Source organism: Lepidochelys kempii, chromosome 9 (genome assembly GCF_965140285.1).
Source record: "Lepidochelys kempii isolate rLepKem1 chromosome 9, rLepKem1.hap1, whole genome shotgun sequence".
In the NCBI taxonomy this organism is placed as follows: Eukaryota; Metazoa; Chordata; order Testudines; family Cheloniidae; genus Lepidochelys; species Lepidochelys kempii.
Genome location: NC_136388.1, coordinates 55,957,031 through 55,965,186, shown reverse-complemented (window position 1 = coordinate 55,965,186; position 8,156 = coordinate 55,957,031). Strand labels below are relative to the sequence as shown.

The window sequence follows — 8,156 nt, the reverse complement described above, 5'->3', positions numbered from 1 at the left end:
AACCTATCCTAAAGGATGACCCAACACTCTCACAAATCTTGGGAGACAGGCCAGTCCTTGCCTACAGACAGCCCCGCAACCTGAAGCAAATACTCACCAACAGCCACATACCACACAACAGAACCACTAACCCAGGAACTTCTCCTTGCAACAAAGCCCGTTGCCAACTGTGCCCACATATCTATTCAGGGGACACCATCACAGGGCCTAATCACATCAGCCACACTATCAGAGGCTCGTTCACCTGCACATCCACCAATGTGATATATGCCATCATGTGCCAGCAATGCCCCTCTGCCATGTACATTGGTCAAACTGGACAGTCTCTACGTAAAAGAATAAATGGACACAAATCAGATGTCAAGAATTATAACATTCATAAACCAGTCGGAGAACACTTCAATCTCTCTGGTCACGCGATCACAGACATGAAGGTCGCTATCTTAAAACAAAAAAACTTCAAATCCAGACTCCAGCGAGAAACTGCTGAATTGGAACTCATTTGCAAATTGGATACTATTAATTTAGGCTTAAATAGAGACTTGGAGTGGCTAAGTCATTATGCAAGGTAGCCTGTTTCCTCTTGTTTTTTCCTACCCCCCCCCCCCCCAGATGTTCTGGTTTAACTTGGATTTTAACTTGAAGAGTGGTCAGTTTGGATGAGCTATTACCAGCAGGAGAGTGAGTTTGTGTGTGTATGGGGGTGGGGGGGATGTGAGAACCTGGATTTGTGCAGGAAATAGCCCAGCTTGATTGTCATGCACATTGTGTAAAGAGTTGTCACTTTGGATGGGCTATCACCAGCAGGAGAGTGAATTTGTGTGGGGGGGTGGAGGGTGAGAAAACCTGGATTTGTGCTGGAAATCACTTTAGATAAGCTATTACCAGCAGGACAGTGGGGTGGGAATAGGTATTGTTTCATATTCTCTGTGTATATATAAAGCCTGCTGCAGTTTCCACGATATGCATCTGAGGAAGTGAGCTGTAGCTCACGAAAGCTTATGCTCTAATAAATTGGTTAGTCTCTAAGGTGCCACAAGTCCTCCTTTACTTTTTAAAGGATGCCTTTTTCCCTCTCAGTGCTTCTTTTACTTTGCTGTTTAGCCACGGTGGCACTTTTTTAGTTCTCTTACTATGTTTTTTAATTTGCTGTATACATTTAAGTTGAGCCTCTATTATGGTGTCTTTTAAAAAGTTTCCATGCTGCTTGCAGGGATTTTACTTTTGATGCTGTACCTTTTAATTTCTGTTTAACTAACCCCCTCATTTTTATGTAGTTCCCTTGTGATGGGTTCGGTCACAGAGATTCCCTTGGGACTGTCACCTGATATGCTGAAATGGCCCCTGAGCCATTTTTCCGTGCTAGCTTTGGACTTCCAGAACCCTGCCTTTTTGAGCCAGACATGCTAACCTGCTGCAACACAGACCCAGAGTCTGGGCCATGACCCCAAAGCTGCAGGCTTTAAGTGAAAACAGCTCTGCAGTTACCTGACTCCAGCACCCAGACACCCGGTTCTCAATGGGATCCAAACCCCAAATAAATCCGTTTTACTCTGCATAAAGCTCATACAGGGTAAACTCATAAATTGTCCGCCCTCTATAACACTGATAGAGAGATCTGCACAGCTGTTTGCTCCCCCAGGTATTAATCACTTATTCTGGGTTCATTAATAAACAAAAGTGATTTTATTATGTATAAAAAGTAGGATTTAAGTGGTTTCAAGTAATAACAGACAGAACAAAGTAAGTTACAAAGCAAAATAAAGCAAAAACACACAAGTCTAAGCCTAATACATTAGGAAATTGTTTACAGGTAATATCTCGCCCTCAGAGATGTTCCAATAAGCCTCTTCCTCAGACTAGACACCTTCCTAGTCTGGGCCCAATCCTTTCCCCTGGTACAGTCCTTGTTAGTTTCAGCAGACATCTCAGGTGGTAACTAGGGGTTTACTCATGACTGGCAGCCCCCTTTGTTCTGTTCCATCCCCTTTTATAGCTTTGGCACAAGGCAGGAATCTTTTGTCTCTCTGGGTCCCCACCCCTCCTTCTAAATGGAAAAGTACCATATTTAAGATGGATTTCAGCATCAGGTGACATGGTCACATATCCCTGTGAGATCTCATTCTTCATTACCCACAGGCTGGCCCACACGTACACAGGAAGGCTTGCAGGTAAATAAACCCATTCCCAGTTCATTGATTGTGAAGCACCCTTAATGGTTTCCACTTAATATGTTTACATCAGTAATACAAGTTTATCTTATTCTCCTAACTCCAGACATAGAAATGATACATGCAAACAAATAGGATGAACACAGTCAGTAGATTATAAGCTTTGTAATGATACCTTACAAGAGACCTTTTGCATAAAGCATATTGGAGTTACATCATATTCACATTCATAAGCATATTTTCAAAAAGCGTATGGAATGCAATGTCACATCCCCTTTCTGAAATTAAATGCTACTGTGTTGGCCACTGTGGTGTTTTCCCCACCACAGGGATGTTAAATTTAATTATATAATGGTCACTATTACCAAGCGGTCCAGCTATATTCCACCTCTTGGACCTGATCCTGTGTGCCACTTAGGACTAAATCAAGAATTGCCTTTCCTCTTGTTTCAGAGTAGCAGCCGTGTTAATCTGTATTTGCAAAAAGAATACTTAGAGTCTAAGGTGCCACAAGTACTCCTCTCCTCTTGTGGGTTCCAGGACTAGCTGCTCCAAGAAGCAGTCATTTAAGGTGTCAAGAAACTTTATCTCTGCATCCCTTCCTGAGGTGACATGTACCCAGTCAATATGGGGATAGTTGAAATCCCCCATTATTATTGAGTTTTTTATTTTAATAGCCTCTCTAAACTCCCTGAGCATTTGACGATCACTATCACCATCCTGGTCAGGTGGTCGGTAATATATCCCTACTGTTATATTCTTATTATTTAAGCATGGAATTCCTATCCATAGAGATTCTATGGTACAGTTTGGTTCATTTAAGATTTTTACTTCATTTGATTCTACGTTTTCTTTCAGATATAGTGCCACTCCCTCACCAGCATGACCTGTTCTGTCCTTCTGATATATTTTGTACCCTGGTATTACCGTGTCCCATTGATTATCCTCATTCCACCAAGTTTTTGTGATGCCTATTATATCAATATCCCCATTTAATACGAGGCACTCTAGTTCACTCATCTTATTATTTAGATTTCTAGCACCGGTATATAAGCACTTTAAAAACTTGTCATGTTTTAGCTGTCTGCCATTACATGATGGAATTGAATGGTACTTTTTTCTTTTGACTATTTCTCATCAGACCCCACCTGTATTTTATCATCTTCCATCCTCTCCTCCTTATTAGGACATAGGGAATCTCCATTTATAGATCCTCCCCTAAGGGATGTCTGAACCATGTGCTCCTCCACACCTGTCGGCTTTCCCCCAGCCCTTAGTTTTAAAAACAGCTCTACAACCTTTTTTAATTTTAAGTGCCAGCAATCTGGTTTCAGTTTGGTTTAGGTGGAGCCCATCCTTCCTGTATAGGCTCCCCCTTTTCCCAAAAGTTTCCACAATTCCTAATAAATCTAAACCCCTCCTCCCTACCCCATCATCTCATCCACGCATTGAGACCCTGCAGTTCTGCCTGTCTAACTGGCCCTGCACGTAGAACTGGGAGCATTTAGAGAATGCTACCGAGGAGGTCTTGGCCTTCCATCTCTTACCTAGCAGCCTAGCAGCATGAGGGGGGAGCAGGCACATGAGTGTGGAGGAGTGGGACAGCACAAGAGCGGGGAGCCGCAGTTGATAGGGCACTGGCCTGGGACCCAGGCAACCTGGGTTCCTACCACTGATCTGCAGGGTGACTTGGGGTTCGTCTTGGAGTTCCTTGTTTATTTAGACTGTTAGCTCTTTGGGACTGTCTTTAGGTGGCAGTACACATGAGAACTGACCTAGCCCACATGTCTGGCAGTGGCTAGTCCAGGGGTCATAGAATATAGAATCATAGAATATCAGGGTTGGAAGGGACCCCAGAAGGTCATCTAGTCCAACCCCCTGCTCGAAGCAGGACAAGAAGCAGGGTCCTGTTCTTGGTGGACAGCTCCAGGTGTTGCTGGGATACAGATTAGAATACCGCTGGCCCTTTGATGAGCAGAAGCAGGCTTCAGGCCTTGCAGGTCAGTTTCCACTGGGAGCAGAAATTGGTGAGGCAGAGTCACTCCCCTGGAGGAACCTCACCCAGTGTCCCTGGCACCAAGAGGCAGCTGGCATGGGCCTCTGTTTCTCCTGAAATCTCCTGGATGCTGTCTGCTTTACACACAGTGCCCTTCTTCTCCTCCACCACTGGGATTTACACCTGGAAACCCCTTAGACCAGACCAGCTGAGCTAGGGTCACAAGGTCCCCAGGTGGCCTGTCCCTTAACCCTCCTTTTGTGCCGCTGCTGTGCAATGCAAAGGAACCTCAGAGCAGCTTTACCTGCCCATCGCGAGAGTGGTGCAAGCCAAGTTGCCTCCTTGCCCATGTGCAGGGCTGGGTATCTGCCCTATTCCTGTGACTTCTTCTGTGGAGAAGTCCCTCCTGGGTACTCATCCCTCAATGTTAGCTGCCATTGCCGTGGCAATTGTAGTAATTGTCATTTTTTTCCCTGGTGCCACCCCTGCCCGAGGATGCTGTAGTGCCCAGGTAAATAGTGTCAGTAACTTTGGGAGGGGCTGCATGGAGGTGCTCGTTCATTGCAGCGGTGCTGGGAGTGTGTGGGGTTGGGGCATGTCAGTGGGACAGGGACCCCTTTCATAGTCTAGCTCAGGTCTGTGTGGGCAAGCAGAGCTCAATCTGCTACACTCCCTGGAACGGTGCCAGGGATGGATGAGCATGGGAGACTGCTCCATGGCTCCCTCCTCCATTGCCCAGGATGAGACAAGTTCTGCTGCACTGCTCGGGAGGGGTGGAGGGAGGACTGCAGACATTCTCAGTGCACACCCTGGAGCTGAGCCTTTCCCCAGGGCCATGGAAGCTTCAGGGCGCTTGGGAATGCAGGTGAGTAGGGGGACCAGTCTGCAGGGCATGGCCACTAAAGGAAACAGACTGCCTATCAAAGAGACTGACCTCTTTACTGAGGGAGCCAGCAGGGTGCCCTGCCTGGAGAGTGTGACTCACGACACTGTCAGTACCTTTGCCTGCTAGGCAGGACCCCACTGCCTGCTGCTGCTTCTCTCTCCCCAGTCTGGGAAGGGGGGGCTCACCAGTGTTCACTGGCTCTGCTCCTACCTTGAAGTCTGGGTCTTGTCCTGGATGACTCTAAAGGCAGAGGAGGCCTGGAATTACTTCAAGTCAAAGCTGCAGAAGCTATCAGAAGCCTGCATCCCAAGAAAGGGGAAAAAATTCATAGGCAGTAGTTGTAGACCAAGCTAGATGAGCAAGCATCTCAGAAAGGTGATTAAGAAAAAGCAAAAAGCGCACAAGGAGTGGAAGATGGGAGGGATCAGCAAGGAAAGCTACCTTATTGTGGTCAGAACATGTAGGGATAAAGTGAGAAAGGCTAAAAGTCAAGCAGAGTTGGATCTTGCAAAGGGAATTAAAACCAATAGTAAAAGGTTCTGTAGCCATATAAATAAGAAGAAAACAAAGAAAGAAGAAGTGGGACCGCTAAACACTGAGGATGGAGTGGAGGTTAAAGATAATCTAGGCATGGCCCAATATTTAAACAACTACTTTGCCTCAGTCTTTAATGAGGCTAATGAGGATCTTAGGGATAATGGTAGCATGACAAATGGGAATGAGGATATGGAAGTAGATATTACCATATCTGAGATAGAAGCGAAACTTGAACAGCTTAATGGGACTAAATGGGGGTCCAGATAATTTTCATCCAAGAATATTAAAGGAATTGGCACATGAAATTGCAAGCCCATTAGCATGAATTTCTAACGAATCTGTAAACTCAGGGGTTGTACAGTATGACTGGAGAATTGCTAACATAGTTCCTATTTTTAAGAAAGGAAAAAAAAGTAATCTGGGTAACTATAGGCCTGTTAGTTTGACATCTGTAGTATGCAAGGTCTTAGAAAAAATTTTGAAAGAGAAAGTAGTTAAGGATGTTGAGGTCAATGGTAAATGGGACAACATTTTACAAAAGGTAGATCATGCCAAACCAACCTGATCCCCTTCTTTGAGAAATTTCAGAGTAGCAGCCATGTTAGTCTGTATCTGCAAAAAGAAAAGGAATACTTGTGGCACCTTAGAGACTAACAAATTTATTTGAGCATAAGCTTTTGTGAGCTGTAGCTCACTTCATCAGATACATGCAGTGGAAAATACAGTGGGGAGATCTTATATACACAGAGAACATGAAACAATGGGTGTTACCATACACACTGTAACAAGAGTGATCAGGTAAGGTGAAATATTACCAGCAAGAGAGAAGAAAAAAAAAACCCTTTTGTAGTGCTAATCAAGGTGGGCCATTTCCAGCAGTTGACAAGAACATGTGAGGAACAGTAGGGGGGGGGAAATAAACATGGGGAAATAGTTTTACTTTGTGTAATGACACATCCACTCCCAGTCTTTATTCAAGCCTAAGTTAATTGTATCCAGTCTGCAAATTAATTCCAGTTCAGCAGTCTCTCATTGGAATCTGTTTTTGATGTTTTTTTGTTGAAGAATTGCCACTTTTAGGTCTGTAATCAAGTGACCAGAGAGATTGAAGTGTTCTCCGACTGGTTTTTGAAAGTTCTAATTCTTGACGTCTGATTTGTGTCCATTTATTCTTTTACGTAGAGACTGTCCAGTTTGGCCAATGTACATGGCAGAGGGACATTGCTGGCACATGATCACATATATCACATTGGTAGATGTGCAGGTGAACGAGCCTCTGATAGTGTGGCTGATGTGATTAGGCCCTATGATGGTGTCCCCTGAATAGATATGTGGACACAGTTGGCAATGGGCTTTGTTGCAAGGATAGGTTCCTGGGTTAGTGGTTTTGTTGTGTGGTGTGTGGTTGCTGGTGAGTATTTGCTTCAGGTTGGGTGGCTGTCTGTAAGCAAGGACTGGCCTGTCTCCCAAAATCTGTGAGAGTGATGGGTCGTCCTTCAGGATAGGTTGTAGATCCTTGATGATGCGCTGGAGAGGTTTTAGTTGGGGGCTGAAGGTGATGGCTAGTGTCGTTCTGTTATTTTCTTTGTTGGGCTTGTCCTGTAGTAGGTAACTTCTGGGTACTCTTCTGGCTCTGTCATTCTGTTTCTTCACTTCAGCAGGTGGGCACTGTAGTTGTAAGAACGCTTGATAGAGATCTTGTAGGTGTTTGTCTCTGTCTGAGGGGTTGGAGCAAATGCAGTTGTATCGTAGAGCTTGGCTGTAGACAATGGATCGTGTGGTTTGGTCTGAATGAAAGCTGGAGGCATGTAGTAAGTATGGCAAACAGTAGGTTTCCGGTATAGGGTCGTGTTTATGTGTCCATTGCTTATTAGCACCGTAGGGTCCAGGAAGTGGATCTCTTGTGTGGACTGGTCCAGGCTGAGGTTGATGGTGGGATGGAAATAGTTGAAATCATGGTGGAATTCCTCAAGGGCTTCTTTTCCATGGGTCCAGATGATGAAGATGTCGTCAATGTCAGCCACACGATCAGTGGCTCATTCACCTGCACATCTACCAATGTGATATATGCCATCATGTGCCAGCAATGCCCCTCTGCTGTGTACATTGGCCAAACTGGACAGTCTCTATGTAAAAGAATAAATGGACACAAATCAGACGTCAAGAATTACAACGTTCAAAAATCAGTCGGAGAACACTTCAATCTCTTTGGTCACTCGATTACAGACCTAAAAGTGGCAATTCTTCACCAAAAATCTTCAAAAACAGACTCCAACGAGAGACTGCTGAATTAGAATTAATTTGCAAACTGGACACCATTAATTTAGGCTTGAATAAAGACTGGAAGTGGATGTGTCATTACACAAAGTAAAACTATTTCCCCATGTTTATTCCCCCTCCCCTGCCCCCCACTGTTCCTCACACATTCTTGTCAACTGCTGGAAATGGCCCACCTTGATTAGCACTACAAAAGGTGGGGTTTTTTCCTCTCTCCTGCTGGTAATAGCTCACCATACCTGATCACTCTCATTACAGTGTGTATGGTAACATCCATTGTTTCATGTTC

General features: G+C 44.8%; 1 protein-coding gene across 1 annotated transcript in view; it reads left to right on the top strand.

Annotated features, from left to right (window-relative positions):
- CROCC2 (ciliary rootlet coiled-coil, rootletin family member 2) overlaps positions 1-8,156 on the top strand; it is a 215,380-nt gene that overhangs the window by 176,954 nt on the left and 30,270 nt on the right. The window lies entirely within an intron of this gene.